At 42.2% G+C, this 19,437-nt stretch overlaps 1 long non-coding RNA gene across 2 annotated transcripts; it reads left to right on the forward strand.

Annotated features, from left to right (window-relative positions):
- The first annotated feature begins 13,084 nt into the window (after positions 1-13,084).
- Positions 13,085-17,296, forward strand: LOC136472797 (uncharacterized). Of its 2 annotated transcripts, none has more exons than XR_010762418.1 (7): positions 13,085-13,509; positions 13,615-14,017; positions 15,451-15,651; positions 15,734-16,008; positions 16,077-16,295; positions 16,379-16,693; positions 16,779-17,296. It is a non-coding gene; the product is annotated as an uncharacterized lncRNA (long non-coding RNA). The 2 variants fall into 2 exon arrangements; XR_010762428.1 differs by having other exon boundaries at positions 13,615-13,909.
- Positions 17,297-19,437: the final 2,141 nt, after the last annotated feature.

Here is a 19,437-nt window from a genome sequence, read left to right on the forward strand (position 1 = left end):
TTAGCTCTTAAAAACAAATTAAAGCAAACTAGACACATCTTTTTATTTTGTTTCCATCTTTAGATCACACATTATTACTATAAATGATGAATGCAAAGATAAATTTTTATTTTGTTTTTATTCACCATTTTTTAGCTATTAAAAAGAGACTAAAAACTAAAATAAAGGGAATGAATACTAACCTAGATACACAGGAGTACTTCTCCCCCAAGCTAGCTCTTTCGGTGAGGGTTTAGTGTCTTAAGTCCTTCGAACCGGACTTCTTCTTGTGAAGTTCATTGATCAAGTACCTCGGTTTGCTCTTAAGTTGAGGATTCTTGTGATGTCACCTCTAATGATGATGTCACCTTTTTCCACCAAACCCATTGGTTTTGAGTTTGGATTTTGGTTTGACATGTTCATCTTTCTTGACTTGTTCCTCCTCCTTGTTTTGTGTTTTGAAGTCAACCATCAGTAGTAGAAACTGGTGACATCTTGTGTGCATCATTATTGACTTGTTCAGAACTTTCACTTGTAGAACTTGGTGGATCAACTCCCCCACACTTGCTCGAAGTGTGTTCTGCTCATTAAGACAAGGTAGAGATCAAGTGCATGGGTTTTGTTGGTGGAAAAACACAAACAGAATCAAAACTTTATTTATTCTTCTCTAGCCTTAGGCACATTGGATCATGATAAGTGTTGATGTTATGTGCATTGTTCATTCTTACAACATGGGTGATAAAATGAGAATGATTGTGACATTTGAATACATTTGTCAAAAAGAGTGGAGTTGCTTAACCTATGGAAGGATTGTCCATCTTTACATAATGTATCAACTTTACACAATTATGGCTATCATCTTCCAAAGTTAAGATATGCAAAATTTGAGCTCATTTGGTTAAGACTATGAAATCAACGAAGTGGTGCTATGAACAAGCTTAAGGAACAAGACATGTTGAGTTAATCAGGTTGAATCAAGTAAAGTTGTAACTCAATCATGTTTGTTTCTTCATTTATATGAATACCAAGATCAAAGGAAAGCTTTTTTAAATAATGGCCACTTACCTTAAGATGTTACCTTCATCATTGGAGCGTGATGACACCCTGTGATGAAAGGTAGATGACTTGTGGTAATCTTTTCTTCCTGCTTGAAGCTTTCCTTGCTTGATCTGTTCATGAGCATCTTGTCTCCTATGTCGCACTCCTTTCTCATCCTTTTATCATGCCATCCTTTTGTCCTTTCTTTCGTGGATCTTGACACTTTGTTTGCTCCTCTCATTCCTACAAAAGATTAGTGGACATACCCGAAGGGGTATACAAAAATGATTCAAAGCAAGGGTAGTGTTATCATAGAGCTGAAGGTCATCCTCTAACGAAGTTGGTTTTAACATTTTAATTAGCATAGAACATTTATCTCATGTTTTAAATAATGTGCCTCGTTTGTTGCAAAAACTTCTTCTCGCAAGGATTGACTTTACTTTACATCTTAAGTTTGATTTTCATGTATGAAATTTATAAACATATTCAAACTTATAGAAACAAAGTAATATTGAGCAGAGGGATTGCAAATCAGTGTGCCAGAACGATGGGAGCCTGGAAGGACGAAGAGCAGGGTTGTATCAACTATAGAAAAGTTGGCCTTCCTCCCCCACACATGGACTTTTATGTCATTCAACACTGTTGGCGAGGACTCATGGTTTTTAGGTCCATTGAGCAGGACCTCTCCCTTGCATCTAGCTTTTCTTTTCACCATCTAATCCAAGAGACGAAGATGCGGACAGTAGCATGTTCTTCTCCCGTCAACCTTTCTTGATTTTTGTTACTTCTCGGTTGACGAATTGGTGTTCATTGGAGATGTAGACTCGAGTTCCTCCTTGATTGCCTTAGTCCTCTAGCAGTATGGTGGAGAGTTATTCTTCTATCTTTGATAGCGATATTGAAAGGTCCCAATGTGGCTAGAGGGGGTGAATAGCCTATTTAAAAATCTATAAACCAACTAGAGCAATTTGATTGGTATAACAAATAGCGGAATGCAAACTTGCTCTAGCTTTACGAGGGTTGCAAGCCACCTATCCAACAATTCAAGTTACTATGATCACTAGACACTCAATTTGCTAAGTCACTACTCACTAAGAGCTCTCACACTTGCTACACTAAAGAGCTCCACTAGATGAACACAAAACACCAAAGCAAGCTCTCAATTCTAACTACACTAAAGAGCTTGCTACAACTAGTTAGCATGAATATAAATGAGTGAGTAGGGTGATTATACCGCCGTGCAGAGGAGTGAACCAATCACAAGATGAACACTAAATCAATCACCAGGAGAATACCAAAGGGCAAGAGACAACCAATTTTCACCCGAGGTTCACGTGCTTGCCAACACGCTATGTCCCCGTTGTGTTGACCAACACTTGGTGGTTCGGCGGCTAAGAAGTGCTGCACGAACATCGTCCACACAATTGGACACCGCAAGAACCTACCCACAAGTGAGATAACTCAATGACACAAGCAATCCACTAGGGTTACCTTTCAGTGCTCCGCCGGGGAAGGCACAAGTCCCCTCACAATCACCAGAGATGGCCATGAACAATCACCAACTTGTACCAATCCTCCTCCACTGCTCCAAGCCATCTAGGTGGTGGCAACCACCGAGAGCAACAAGCGAATCCCACAGTGAAACACAAACACCAAGTGCCTCTAGATGCAAATACTCAAGTAATGCACTTGGATTCTCTCCCAATCTCACAAAGATGATGAATCAATGATGGAGATGAGTGGGAGGGCTTTGGCTAAGCTCACAAGGTTGCTATGTCAATGCAAATAGTTAAGAGAGTGAGCTTGACCCGGCCATGGGGCTTAAATAGAAGCTCCCATGAAATAGAGCTATTGGCTCCTCAGTCCACTGAAAAACGGGATGACCGGAAGCTGGACCCCAGCGTCCGGTTGCGCGATGTGTGCCATGTGGCCCCTGCTTCAAATGCTGATTGCCTGATCTCAATAGTCATTAGTACATTTCAGTTGTGACCGGACGCGCTGCTTCGAAGTGACCGGACATAGGACCCCAGCGTCTGGTCATTTCTAGTAAGGCTCCACTCGCGATCGGACGCGTCCGGTCACCACCAACTAGACTGACCCAGCGTCCGGTCACTCACTATTTCCTCTGTGCACTGCAACATCAGCACTTAGAAAGTGTGCGCACCACTGACTAGACACAGACCCCAGCGTCCGGTGCACTCTGTGAAATCCTATCTTTTCTGTGTAGGGCGCCGGTGGCACCGTTGGACTGTCCGCACTCTACGGGCGAACACTCTACCGGTGAAGTTTTGAACCCTTGTTCCCAAGTGCTAAACACAATGTGTATCACCTTTGTGCATGTGTGTTAGCATATTTTCACAAAAAAAATTCAAGGGTGTTAGCACTCCACTAGATCCTAAATGCATATGCAATGAGTTAGAGCATCTAGTGGCACTTTGATAACCGTATTTCGATAGGAGTTTCACCCCCTCATAATAGTACAGCTATCGATCCTAAATGTGATCACACTCTCTAAGTGTCTCGATCACTAAACCAAAAAGCTCCTATCAATTTCACCTTTGCCTTGAGCTTTTTGTTTTTCTTTCCTCTTTTCCAAGTCCAAGCATATGATCATCACCATGCCATCACCATCATCATCATGTCATGATCTTCATTTGCTTCACCACTTGGAATGTGTCACCTATCTCATAATCACTTTGATAAACTAGGTTAGCATTTTGGGTTTCATCAATTTACCAAAACCAAACTAGAGCTTTCAGATATGCCAGCTGACACCGTCGATAGACCATTGATCAATGATGTCTGTTGGCACGAGAATGTATGCCATGACATGGTGGCATCCCATAATCTTGGTCCTTGTTGCCGACGTGCGAGCTAGTCTTTTCAAAGATGATGAAAGCAGGCATATTCTAGCCAATACAAAGCGGGTCGCATCCTGATTCTCCTCAACATTCTAGCTTGCGTCCTGGGAAAGCTCAGTGCTAGGTTGTTTTTTATGTTGCTCATAGCCCATTGATTTGGTCGTCCACGTCCATAGCTGTAGTGGTTGATTGGTTTGGGATTCACAAGTTCATACCAAACCACGAATAGACCTAGCTTCTATTGCTTCTTTCCTGCAAAATGTTAGTGGACACATACTCGAGGGAATACAATAAATTTGAAACATGGGTTGTCCATAACATTTGTGATTTTTCTTCTATGCTAATGAAATGATGGTTTTAGGATTACTTTAGCATAGATTTTGTTTATTAGCAAATTTTATGTGTTTACTGCATTATAGCATGGTTCAAGGCGAAGATAACTTGCAACAAAAGATAAGTGAATAAACTTTGATACTCACTGTTCTTCCTTCCATGAAGCATGAGATGGGTCTTCTTTGTGCAAAGTTATTGGAAGTTCATCACGTGCCTTGATTCATCTTTGATGTGAATTCATCTCTTGACTTACCTAGATTGAATTTGAGAGTTTTCTGTAGGGGTTAGTCTAACAAAATGACCAGTATCTACTACATCATATTCTAGGTTCAAAAATCAAACTAGACACCATGTCTAATTTAATTTAAGAAAGCATTTTAACCTAAGCACAACGCTTAATTTAAAAAGCCATTGGTAGTGAGATCAGCACTCATAAACTAAGCACCATGCTTAATTTAAAAGATGTATGAACACACTCCAAACCTTAAGCATACTATAGTAAACAAAGGTAGCATGAAAGCATTATAGAGATCTATTTAAATAGAGATGAAATAGCATGATCATGGAGAGAATTTTTTTATTAAGCATGATCCTTCATGTGCCCATATTTTTTCTTTTTAAATGCAAATGATATGGATATATGTAGGTAATGAAATATGCTATGGATTTGACATAATAAAATGCAAACTAAATGGAATGGATGCATGGATTATCAAAGTAAACATGCAGTGTAAACATGCAGTGGAATGTAAGAATTTAAAAGATAACTACTCATCGAATGTAAGTCCATGAGCAAGACTATCTCACTTTTCTTGATCATACTTACCATGACTCACAAGATGGAATTTGTGAGTAGTGCAGCATTTGTTTCCGTCACTTGAGATGTGATTTGAATTCTTATGACGTTGACATTTTCTCCAAACTATATATATATATATGCAATACCTGTGAGATGGCAGGGTTCTATAGTTGATGGATCATGAACGTTTAGGCACCCTGGGTTCTTCAATGTTTCTCTTCTTCTCTTCTTTTTCTTGTGGAAACTTGCCGAAAGGTCGCAACGGCATTTGTTGTCCTGTCTTTTCCACAATTCAACAGAACAGGGGTAATCCTACTAAAGCTTGTGATAACTAGATTAGTAGACATCAAGTTCAATATCAAAATCTTTACGCCAATTGTTTCCTCGGCACCGACGCCAGAAAGCTTGTTGGTATAGTTTAAACGCACATAGATAAATCCGCAAGCACACGGATACCGCTGTAGCTTTCACCCGGGAGTATTCCAGAGTATCGTATTTATCCATAGGGGAACAATGGTTAAAGAAGTCGATAGTTCACCATCATGTATCTACTAACTAGCATACCAACTAAACTAAAGTGAGAGTGAGTGATGATAATGATAAGAGTTATGAATAACACACACATAAGAGAATTCCATGGTAAAATAAATGAGCAGTCTAGCTAAGTTGAGAGGACAATGGGTGAGTTCAAGGTTACTAAATACTTCTCTATTACTTTGGTTCTATAGGGTATAACTAATTCATGGATAGATATAGCGATCACACAAAATAACACTTTGGAGCAACAATACCTTTCCAACTCTCGAGGGGGTGAGAAAACGTAGTTGGGGGAAGGCTGCCTAAAGCTCTATGAACATCAATCCTAACGTGGTGGATTACAATGGCCTGACAGAGCTGTCACCCCTAGGGCTACCACAACTAACCGTAGGATTGAGCACAATCTCAGGTAACCTATAGTCTAGACACTATGTCTTTACTATGGATTACTACTCTAGTCACATATGATAACTAAAGCACTCGATGCGAGCGGAGATCCCATGCTAAGGTATGATAACTATACTAACCATACACATGAAAGGCATAAAAGTAGATAGAGAAGATAAATATATTAAAGCATAAGTCTTACAAAGGTGAGATACAAAGATATACCCGACCTCCAAAGATTTCTCCAGAACCTGAGCATGGCTCAACTCTCCCTAACTCTCAACTAGAGTTATTCTACTTCTACATCTTGAGAGATGGCTCTGATCTTGACGATGAAGATATGAATTAGGGTTTTAGGGATGCCACCAGGGAGGGGGTAGGGGCTGCTATATATAGGCCGAGGTGGAGTAGGGGGCAAGGAATTGCCACATCATCGATCTAGGTCAACTCCCTCAATCACCATTGTATGAACTGACTTAAAACCATCTTAAAATCAAGGGTCCAGATCTTACGAAGGCATACGAGGCGGTGGAGGGCGAGGGGCCTCCGTAATGGGCTGGCCGGCCTGCTACTGTGGCAGGTGGGCCTCCCTTCGGATGGTGGGTCCTGGGCTCTGTCTTGAGTCGACTTTCGTAGGTTTCGCGAGTTGAATCACTTGTTGATGTTGGTTTTCCTATTTGGAGTGTATGATAGTGGTCCCGGGAGATGTTTTCTGGATAAATCCTCCTGCATTCACATGTTCACCAAAGCTCGTGGAATTTATTAGTTTAAACCCCTAGACCTATGTTTGGTGATGGAGTTTAGCATATATGCAGGTTATATTGATGGTTTATGATTAGCATTAACAACCGTCAACAACCACTAAACTATTGACATCGAAAAATGGCAATTTGGTTTTAAAGGTGGTTTGTATTTTCTAAAATAGTAAAATGGTTTATTTTATAAAAAATATAACTAATTCATGCTAAATAAGAAATGAAACTAAAGATTTTCTAAAGAATAATGTATCTATTGGTTCTAGATTTGTAATTATCTGGATCTTATTTGTAATTGTTCCTAGTGTTTTATTGCTCGTATTATGCACGTTATTTAAATCATCATTTTGTGCTATGGTAGATGTAGAGATTGACCAAGAGAAGCCATACTAGTTAAATTATCAAATATGCTGGTTAAATTAACTAAATTACTTGGAAGACCAGTTATGCCATACTAGTTGCAATGGCTAAGTGTGATCTATATGTGGTTGAGCATCGCATTTGTGAGGTTGGTGTCATCTTTCAGTTCTTTTGTTTACCGTAGTCATATTGATTCTCTAGGTCAATATCAGGTATAGTACAAAATGATGATTTAAATAAGTAAACAACACAACTATGAGCAACAAAACATTAGTAACGAGAACAAATAAAATAACAATAACTCCAAGTAGAGCACCAAGAAATGGACTACATTTTAGGAATATTTTTCTTATTTAGCATGAACTAGTTATGATTTAAAAAAAACTAGTTTCTGTTATTACCTGATAATACAAACCACCTTTCATACCAGCTAGGTGACCAAATTTGTTTGGTACTCCCTCCGCTCCAAATTATAAGTCTCTTTGACTTTTTTGGTATATTTATTTTGCTATGCATCTACCTACATATAACGCTAGATACATAGCAAAATTTATGTACCAAAAAAAAAATAAAGTGACTTATAATGTAGAACGGAGGGAGTATTTTATAGTTCACTGGTTAAAGATTTATAGTTTTAGAGTTGCATGTCCAAAAACAAACCCGAACAATACTCGGATATGCAAAAATAGACTTCTCCACAAAAATATTCCTCCTCTCTCTCTTGGAAAATAGTCCTCTCTCTCTTTTAAATACTCCTTTCTTTGTTTTATGCTCATATGCACATACACACACCCAATTATACATTTATATGCACATACGCACACCCACTTATATGCACACATACATTATACATCTATGTATTACCAATGAGAGACTCGGCCAGTGATAGGTGTATGCATCTTGAGATTGAAAATTTGACAAAGTCACAATCTATCAGTGAACATATATCTGCTAAAGTATTACCTAGACAGACAAGTTCCACCATAAAAGAACTTAGATCAACAAAATAGTCACTCTCATAAGCCGTCATGTTATGTGTCCTTCAACAATATTCCTTTTTTCTTTTTTCTTGAAAAATATTCCTTCTGTCCTTTTTCTTGAAAAATATCCTTCTCTCTTTGTTTTATTTTTTTTTGCAAATTACACAACACAACGCAGACACACTCACCTCTATAAATGCACGAACACAAACCCTCCCCTATAAACGCACAAACGTAAACCCTACCACTATGAGCATCTATGAAGACTGGGCCAACAAATCCTCGAGATTATTGAAGTCACCACATGCGTCTCGCTATCGACGGGAGCATCGTCTACCACTGAAAGCACAACGCCGTTAAATACTGAAAAATTCGCTCTTACAGAGAGTCGAACCCAGGACTAGTGCTATTGAGACTCTTGTAACCACTAGACTACATTCCCTTTCGCTTCTTTCTTTGTTTTTAACAAATTCACAATCTGTCATCATCTACTACTGAAAATACAACCTAGATGAACAAGTTCCACCATAAAGGAAGTTATATCAACAAAATATTCATTTTCTTATAAGCCGTCATGTTCTGTGTTTTTCAACAATATATATATATATATATATATATATATATATATATATATATATATATATATATATATATATATATATATATATTCCGATTGGCTACCATAAATTATCTAGAACTTCTTTCTGGAAGTACACTTGCTGACATATGAAATTGGTAATGCTAGAAAAGAAAACATTGTGATCGCTCCTCTTTACTTCTTCTCTGATGATTACAGGAAAGCACAAGCACCGTCCATACTCCATAGTTCACATGACCACAGAAGCAATCTACAGGTGCACTACATAAAAAATGGATAAGCACAGAACCTTCACCAGCTGCACACATATTACCAGCGCCGTTTTAACAACAGTCACTGTCAATCACAGCCCTTTTCTGCCCCTAGTGTCACTTGCAACATAGACAGCCCGAAAAGTGCGCGCACACACAAATCAGTGGGGCACATACACGCATGATGATTGCAAAACCTCTCTAGCTAATAAGAAAAAGAAGGTTATGAGAGGGAAAGAAACTAAAAGGCAACAAAGAAAAGATGGGATAAGATATAAAGAAGATAGGCGAGGTGTGGTCTTTGAAGCCCTAAGGCAAGAGAAGCCGTTTTAGGTCCACCAACTGGTTGTTATAAGGAGATGGAGACCATCCATCCATCATCTATCGTCTTCGTATCCAGTTCCGTCCATCCGTCCTATCCACTATCCTAACCAAAACGCCCACTCCCAACCTCAACGTGTGCGTTGCAAGCCCCGTGCGTGACTTGGGTTTCAAGACTTGTTTTCTCTGTCTGCTCCATTGATTTGATTAAACTAAAAATGAACCATCCATGTGTGAGTAGATCAGGAGCATTATCATTATTTTAAAGCGTCAACCTTATTCATCTTATTGTCAGTTTAATCACCAGACACATTGGGTGCTCGGGGCTAAACTTTAATTTTGATGGATGGATTATTAGGATCTTAATTAGCCGATTTTTTTATAAAAACATAGGGCATGTTTGGTTCGCTGGCTATCCTCTAGCCAGGCTTACTGAAACTCACTTGAGCCTGTTTAGTTGGCTGAACATGCCTCCTAGCCAGGCCTTAACAAGCCACCCAGTTTAGTCTGGCTCCAGAAAAACGTAGGAGTTGGGCGTTTTTCTCGAGCCAGGCCCGAGCCAGCCCACGCGACTTCTCCTCACCGTTCGCCTCTACTCCCCCAGCCCACCTCACCGCCCCGGTCGAGCAGACCCTGCCCCAGCCCCTCCTCCTCCCTGCTCCGCTGCTCGCCATGCTCGCACAGGCCACGGTCCTCCCGGCGCGCCATGCTCGTGCCAGCCGCGGGTCCTCCCGGCGGTCCTCTCATTGCAACACGAGCTTGGGGAGGGGTATGCCACCACACACCGGGAACCATGACGCACTGGAGGCCACAAGTCACCTGGGAGGAGGCGGTCGTCGCGGATGACCAGCACCGGGACCCGTGGTCGTCCCCGTCCACCGCGCTGCTCGGCCGCACCGCTTGGCCACCGCGCCGCTCCGCCATGTGCGCAGACCAGTTGTTCGATGAAATGCCTGAAAGGTGGTGAAGTTACCTGCATAAAGAAGAGGTGACTCTATCCAAGCCAAACCAGCCAACCAAACAAACTAGTTGCTAGCGAGGGTTAGATAGTATAGGCAACTAAACAAGTTCATCTTGGCTTGCTAGAGATAGACTTAGACTGTCCACGCTAAAATTCTAGCAAGACTAAGTAAACCAAGAACCAAACACACCTATAAGCTCCCTAGCTTGTTAGTTGTTACTACTGCGTCGTCGTCCACAAAGACTAAACGGGTGATGGTGTGACTTTACTTGAACTGGATGACTTTACTTCGGACCGTAAAAAGCTAAAGCTGTGGAAATTCTTCTCTGGATATTTTGATGGAAAAGAATTTTTTTTCTTATGCTTGTCAATTAATCTTATGATATTCCCTGGAGAAAAAACCAGACCAACATTACTTTTTAGGTTGGCGGTTGGACGCATGATGTGTCTATTTGCCTCCATAACTCACAAAAAGCCATTCAAATTACATAAAGTCAACTTGTCATAATTAACTTATTAATTAAAGTCAATTTAACTTCGTTGAGACCTGTTTGTCTACAGCGGTGGTACGCCTCTTCGCTAAAATGTTTAACCGAACATTAGGCAATAAATTCATAAACACAACTAAAAACAAAAAAAAAAATTGGCTTTGTTGACTTTTTTGGTTTCGTGGTTGGATAGTTGGTGTGCATATGAACTACTAGCACTCCTCCGCTTGCTAATGAACTAATTATTCATAGCCCCAACTAATATATAGTTAACAAATTTGTTTGGGTTCTCACTCACTAATTTTAGCCGTTAACTATTAGCACTAATGGATCCACTTCGTCAATCTCTAGACTTATTAATTTAGCATTACAGAGGAACTCACAAGGTAAGGTTTATCTAAAAATGATTACACGTGGTGTGTTTATGGGCACCTGTGTCCATAAAATTTAACTAGAAAAAATACCAAAACAATCCGTGGCCCTAGAGAAATCCATCAACATGGTTTGTGCCTATTGCAACGCCGCTGTTCATCCATCCTTTGTAAGCTGAACACTCGAGGTGCACAAGGAAGCTTGCTTGTTCGCTGTGGACCCAAGCAATTTGCGCAATACCACAGGCTATGGACCACATAAGACAATCCGAAATTTATTTCTACATAACTTCTACATGTACTCCCTCACATTAGGATTTTAAGACAGATTTAGAGTGAATAAAAAAACGTACGTACTACAGTATTAGTATCACATCATTTTCTATTCAATTTAATTCCCACATATATATATGTTGTCATCTATGTAATTATAAAAGGGGAATTGCTTGATAAATGATAAGCAACAATACAATGCCTACCAAATTTGTGTGCCTATTTAATCCAAAATTATTCTTCCACCTCAAAATTCGTTATATTTAGGTATATTTTTTAAATGTTTCAATATACCACTATACTAGTATATTACAAGGACAAAGGGGGTACATCACCATATGAATATTGTGCATATGCATATCCAATCACAAAAGTTCAAAACCTCTCACCACTCTAGCTAAAGCATCACTTGATATTCCGATAGGAAGTACGCTTCCCCGAATTGCTTCTAGCGATTTATTTTGTGGATCTCCTTGGGTCTAACCAGATGTTGAGATTTTCCGTTTACCTTTTTTTATGAGGTGTATTTTGTTTCATCATAACAAGATTTCGAACAACAACTACTCTAAATAGTGTGTTCACACGATACGAAATTATAATCACATACAAGTATTTTCTGTACGAATCTAGTTGCATCAAATTATTTTTTTGTCGAAAAATCATGCAAAAGCAACCATGATAAAAGACTTGCCCTAAAACTAATTCATGTAGAAAAATCATGTGAAAGCAATCATGATAAAAGACTTGCCCTAAAATTAATTCATGTAGAAAAATCATGTGAAAGCAATCATGATAAAAAGACTTGTCCTAAAGAAATCATGAAATATACACTCCTAATTCAAAGGAGGGAGAAATATATAGCTTTACAATTCTTTATCAAATGTCTTGTGACTTGTGAGCGTAGCATTTGCGGAGATTTTGAGGTCCCCCACCGCTGCACACTGGAGTGTTTGTCACGGGGGAGTTGGATGCCACATGCGATAAATCCCCTGCCCATGTCTTTGTCAATCGATTCGTCGATCCTGCGTATCTCGGCGCTAGATGTCGCCGAATCGTGGGCGCGGACGCCATTAATTGTTGGGACGAATAAGCGGGTGGAAATTTAGCAGGCGCGGCGCGAACCACCAGCCTTTTTCCACCTACGGCGACGTTTCTGCCTAATTAAACGATTTTCTTCGTATGTTGATGCGAGTTGATGTCGTGTTCGGAAAAAAAGATGTCCTTTTAGTGATCACGTGCACAAGCATTTGAAATTGTGGATGATGTTCTAAAAAGTGCACTTCTCAACTTGCGATCCGGACATGCTATTTAACTCTGATTATTTCCACAAGGAAAAAAAAACGGACTCTACACTACTACTAATCCATTACCTTTAATTCAAACTTCTCTAATTTTAATTATTTTTTTTAAAAAAATACATCAATATCTGAAATATGAAACTAGCTTCATCAAATTCTCCATCGAGAGTGTTTTGCTAATGCATTTATTTGGACACGGAGATGTAAAATTGATTCTCTAAAATCTTGATTAAAATCAGGGAAATGAGATTTGTGATTTATTAAAAAAACTATAATTTGAAAAATGGAGGAAGTACGATTTTAGTGCTATGAAAAATAGTAAAATACCACTAGCCTGTCCTAATAAATTTCACGAGTTTTTATTGAACGGTAATTTCACGAGATTGAGCTACAACAAAACAACAAAAGGCCATTATTCCGTTATGTTCCGTATGATATGATGTTTGGATGTTCACGAGAAGCACACTCATGCAGAGTACAGAAAATCCCAAGCACACCCAGCGGCCCGCGAAATGGTCCGGCTCGACCACATGGCACGACGCCCACGCCCCAACCCGAAACAGAGGCCGAGGCGGTGCGGCCCTTGATCCCATTCCCATCTCACTCACCTTCCCGTCGCGGCCGTCGGCGTGATCCCCTCGCCGGACGCAGGGCTCTCACGTTGTCCGCGTCCCTCCGGACGCCATGCCATACACAAGCGACAAGGCGGGGAGTGCTCCACTCCACTCCCACGATCCCTTTCAGGCGTTCAGCGCAATGCTGGGAGCCGACCAGACCCCATCGCGGCCAAGCGGCTCCTGTCGGTCGACCTGGCCACTGCTCCGGGCTCCGGCGAAGCATCACCGCGGGGACGCGTCACATGCCCTTGGTCCCTTTTGCGTCGGCGGGTGCCGCTGGAGGTCGGAGGCCCCGAGTGCAGGTACACAGGAAATTTTGATTGATTGATTCCTCGGAAATCTGCAGCTTGTCAAGCAGTCCCAACAAAATCCGTGACCGTGAGATCTCTGTACTTGCGAACCTGCAGCGTCGGTCGCCGAGCACGCGCAGGAAGACGTTGGCGCGTTTGCATCAACCGTCCGGTGAGGAGCGTAGGGGTCCAATTGGGGGAAGAATGAAGAAGAGGGCTCCAATTATTCAAGCTGGCCAGGAGTTCCGTGCAGAGGGGGTCAGAAGTGTCACGGTTGGATTGGATTGGATTGGATCGGCCCACGGCGGCATTCCGGTCACAGGGGGCGGACTGGATGCGGTTTTGGCGCCGGCGATAAACGAGCGCCACTTTGGCAGAGCACGGAGTATTGTTGGATTATTGACGATCCAAGGTATATTATATAAAAAGCAATGTCACATCTGGCTCCAACTCCAATTTATCGAATTCACATGCCAAATCTCTCCTTAATAATTCAGAAAAGATGGTAATTCTTCGCTAGGTAATCTCTTCTCCTTTTCCTATGATCATTTTGAGCTTTACTATGGATGATGATACTACTTGTACAGCATTAAACTTGGATAATTTTGAGCTTTACTAGACGAAGATGATGCTACATGTACAGCATTAAACTAGGACTAGTATAGCAGCTGAGGTGAATGGTGATGTACCCGAGAGGAGGAGGAGCTAACAAAAAGGCTGAGTTGGTACACCACAAGCTTTAATTTTATGCGTACTCACCTATGACCAATAGAATAGCCGTATAATTGGGGGCGTATGGCGAATAAGAACGGCCCATGTCAGTACGCGTTATCGTGAAGAAAGAAGCAACTGCAAGTTGTGGTGGACAACCTGCCCAAGTTGAGTAGGTTTAAACCCCGCAAACCCCCCAACCCCACCCAATAATCCTCCACGACGATAATCAACCAACACCAGCAGTCCAGCAGCAACAATAATCAAAGATGGAGGGGAGAAACAGCTTTTCTCTAGCAGGCCCTCCAATTATTTTTATATTGGGTGCTGTTGTTTGTTGCCGCTAGTGGGTGGTGCAGCGTGTTCGGCTGTTACATTCTTGGATTGATTCAATTTGTTTTAGCTCTTCAAAACACTATTTAATCATCTAAAATCATCTGAGCTACAGTGCACGTATCTACCAGCCAAACACCCCTGAAGTTGAAGAAACAGCAGAGCCGAGACAGAGAGGAGCTCTCTCAGAGATTTTTTTTTAATTTTAACACTTTTTCGAAACTAATTTTAAATTTAACACTGTCGGTTTTTTTTAAACTAACACTTTTGGCCGCGCCTATTGCCCTGGCGCGGCCAAATGCCTGTGCCGTGCCATGTATGGCGGCGCGGCAGAGGGCTCACATGGCGGCGACCAGAAGCGCTGACCGCTGACGTGGCAGGGCTTTGCCGCGCCACCGATCTTGGCGCGGCAGTGCCGCGCCCTGATCCGTGGCGCGACAGAGCCGGGTATAACCCCGTGACCAGTCCCGCTGCCCGAGCAGCAAGGCCGCCTAGGCGTCGCTCCCGCGCCCGCCCGTTGCCAAGCACGCCGGCCGCCGCGCCACGAACGGCGGTAGCCCGGCCCTCCATTGCTGCCTCCCTCCCTTCCCTTTCATTCCCCGGCCGCCTCCCTCCCTCCTTGTCCTAGTTCAAGGTAATGACGTACATTTTAATTTTATTTAAATGGTGGATAGGATATTATGAATGGGAGTTAAGGTTAGTAGGAAAATTATGTTTGAGAACTATAGTGAAGATATTAGTTTGATTTTGCCAATGTTAATGTTAATTATTTAGTTAGAAGTATGTTTGCCATGTATATTTTTGTTGCTATAATTGTTGTTTATAAAATTTTAGTTGCATTGCAAATGATTACATTTTACATTAATTTGCCTTGTTTTGATTGATGTTTAATTTGAACCATTTTATTAGATGGAAGACATGTTTCGGGAGCAGTTATGGTGAAAACGGGGTCGTCTTAGAGAAATGTACCCCGACGAGTCTAGCAAAGATGCCCCCGTCCCTCCTGAACTCCCTGTCCCTAATTGTGACTGTGGTCGTCCGGCCGACGTGTTTCAATCAAGACATCCGGACACAGCGGCTCGTTGCTTCTACACGTGCAGTCGTTTTAATGTAAGTAATTATTTTCATTATCTTTTTCTTCTTCATTTGTATTACTAGATTACTAATATTTTATTGAATTTTTGTTGTGTAGGACCATGAGAGGTGCTTTTTCTTTCAGTGGATCGACGGTGCAGACAAGTTTGACCCCATGTACCTCCTTTTCGACGATTGGTGCAGAGGACAACATCCACGAGAGCACTTCGAGCGGTGGGTTCCACCTCCCCGTAACCCCCTCCAATGACGGCTAAGGAGAAACACTTAGCCACAGTTAGACGACTCGAGGAACCTCCTCTGTGCCATTGCGGAGACCGAGCCGTGATAAACCCTGACAATACGTTGGAGTTTGTGTGTCCAAACAAGCATGAAGTAAGTGTAAAGTGTATTTGTTGAAATGTTAAGCTATATGTGTCATGTACTAATGTCACGTTATTTAGGTGTATTCAATGGCGAAGTGTCATTTCAAGGAGTGGTTGTATGGTCCTAAGAACAAATGGCCCGAAGAACCTCCAAAAGTAAAACAAAAGAAGAAAGAAATGTTAATTTACAAAGCACCACCAGTCAAGTGCGAATGCGGTGTTAAATCCAACTACGGTCTAGTCCCTTCAGAGCTTAGAATAGGCCATTATTGTGGCCATATGATTGACTATGATGAGGTTGGTTGTTTTTGTGGTAACCATGAAATCATATTTTGTTTATTTTGCTAAGGCATATATGATATAATATATCGTTTGAACAGAGCACAAGGAAACGCAGGTGAGAATGTCATGATGGTCAAGCTAAGTTCTTGGATGAACTGAAGGGGAAGCAAGTAATTGCACGGAAGAGGGGATATGGACCTGACTAGTCAACCTTTTCGTTAAACATTACAAAGACAAGATGCGTGAGTTTGCTAGACAGCGCGGTATTTGTAACCCGATCGACGTTGGGCTTGTCAAATGGGGATTGGAGAGACGGATGGCATTAGAGGAGGAGAGGGTAAGGAAGGAGCCAAGGGAGGAGACAAGAGTACAGATGCAGGTCTTGAACGAGCATGTTGTTTCATTATGTGCCAGTGAGTGCTTAAAAGCCTTTTTTCGTTGCCTGATTTTAAATGTAATATAATCGCGTTGCTAACTGATTGCATTTTATACATAAAGGGATTGGATGCAGCGAGGACCATGCTGCAGAGGTGGCCCGTGCAATGTATGAGGAAAAGAAGCTAGATGAGCACAGAAAGCGAGCTGGTCGCACCGTTAAATCACCGATTGTGTTGTCTGATGAGGGGGGCGAGGATGAGGACGACACTGCCAGACTCAGCGAGCTCATCGCTCTAGCAGAGATGGGTTTGCAGGCGAATGAGGATGAAGACGACACTACTAGACTGAGCGAGCTCATCGCTCTAGCAGAGGCGGGCTTGTAGGCGGAGGAGGCGGAGGACGACACTGCCAGACTAAGCGAGCTCATCGCTCTAGTAGAGGCGGGCTTGCAGGCAGAGGAGGATGACGACGCGTTCTTCACTCAGGCCACAGAGACCACAGATGAAGCGGAGGCCGCTTACTACAGGTGAAAGGCAGATCAGGGCAATGCAGGTGACCCTAGCCACAACAATAGAGGTGTGGTTGAGGATTGGTACTCAGACGACGAGTTGCTTACTCAGTATGTTTCTGACTGAGGGTTTTTTATTACGCCGTCTGTTAGTTCCATGCTTTATTAATGATCAATGTAGCTATGTAGTAGAAATTCTATTGTGTTGTCTTATATTCCATTTGAACTACTGATGAATTGTACCCATGTATCATGTACTCAAATTACCCATGATCGATCTTAAGTGATCACATCTGTTTGTATCATGCGTTTAAAATTTCTAAAACGAACGTAATCATTTGCTGCGCCATAGCCTAGGTTCTGGTGCACCATAGGCATGGTTGTGCCGCGCCAGAGCCCACGACGCGTCTGTGCCGCGCCATAGTACATGGCGCATTAGTGACGCGCCATAGACCATGGCGTGGTAGTGACGCGGACAGACAATGGCCAGCTACAATTGAGTTGTTGTCGGTGCTGTACAAAACTACAAGTGTTGTATAATACAAACATGAAGCAAATAAATGGACGATAAGTTGCCACACAATATTTTGATTAGTTTATGAGTCTATAAATTTTTGACGACAATATTCATTCGACATAAGTTCGACGTAATGAACTAAGTCCCATGAATGTAAGGATCCCTTGAACGCCTCTTGGAAACCTCGTCGTTCGGAAGAAGAAGGAGGTCGTCGTACTCCACATCAAGAAGGGGGTACAGCTGGTGCGGCGTGGGAGGGACCATCCTGTTACAAAATGATAAACAAAGGGTTAGAGTATTCAAATTAACAATTTTTAGATTAACATTATGTAGCATTGTAAAATTTGAACTACTTGTTATGCAATACGAACACAATATGAAATCACCTGCTGTCTTCTATGCCGGCTAGCCTTGTGGCCAGATTATTTGCAAACGGAGCAAAGATTTCTGCCACAGGTCTCATTGAAGTCTCCCCCGCCGTACATGTCTTCGCCGTACCCTCTCATAGCATCCATGTCCCCCTTTAGTCGCTTCTTCTTCCTCCTACCCTTCCCTACCTTCATTAGATCCAGATGCGGCACGTAGTCATAACCATTATAAGGTGGCACTGTGTTGGGTCAAGGTATGGCTCAAAGCTCATCTCCCAAATGCTAACAGTGTTCGAACAGAGATACAAGGGTGACATATATGGCAGATCCTCATAGTTGTAACCACGAACCCTGTAGGCCATGATCATATGAGAGCATGGGGCATGCATGATCTGAGGGACGTTGCAACTGCACTCTACTTTTTCAAGATCAACTCGGTAGTTTCGTCCACCATAATGTTTGTCGCCCAAGCTTGTGCCACCCTTGCCCCGTACACTAAAGATATGGCGATGGGGTCCATACGGCTCGGCGGTGTGCTGCTTGGCAAATTCCTCAGCCTCCTTCAAATGTTCAGCTACGGCCTTTCCAAAACGCCCTGCTCAGCTATATTTCTCTGCGCAAGTTCCCACCTCTTCACAAAATATTCGTTGCACTTATGAAAGGAGAACTCAATAATTCTAGACACAGGCAACGATCGAACTCCGGTGAATACACGGTTGAAGGACTTTAAGGAGTTAGTGGTCATGATGCCATACCTAAAACCCCCCTCATCATATGCTAACGCCCACGGAGCCTTCTGTTCCATCTAGGCCTCTAATCAGGCCTTTTTCGCTACATTTACTATCTTGTCTAGTTCTCTCTTTATCTCCTTGAACTGGTGCTCTGTACGTACACAACATAGAGCCTTTACCTTGTTACATACCTCCTGCTTCCGCTGACACCGGCAGAAATTAGCGGTAAAGTGTCTCATGCACTATCTATGTACTAGAGGCGGGAACCCATCTATATGCTCAGCTGCAGCATTAAGAATCCCTACGTGACGGTCGGAGATCAAACATATAGTGCGAGTTGGACCAAGCACTTGCACACGTAGAAGCCGCATGAACAATAACCACGATTCATTGTTCTCTCCCTCTGCCAAAGTAAAAGCCACAGGTACTATCTGGTCCTCAGGATCAACAGCAGCAGCCATCATCAAGGTGCCCCTGTACTTTCCTATCAAGAAAGTGCCATCAACAAGTACGACTGGCCGACAAAACTAGAATGCATGTTCCGTTTGCGCGAATGACCAGAACACACGATAGAGGACATGCCTCAATGGGTCCCGGAAAAACATCCCTCCGGTGTCCACAAACCATTTTAAGCCAGGGTTATAATAATGCATTG

The sequence above is a fragment of the Miscanthus floridulus genome, chromosome 1 (genome assembly GCF_019320115.1).
Source record: "Miscanthus floridulus cultivar M001 chromosome 1, ASM1932011v1, whole genome shotgun sequence".
NCBI classification, from domain to species: Eukaryota; Viridiplantae; Streptophyta; class Magnoliopsida; order Poales; family Poaceae; genus Miscanthus; species Miscanthus floridulus.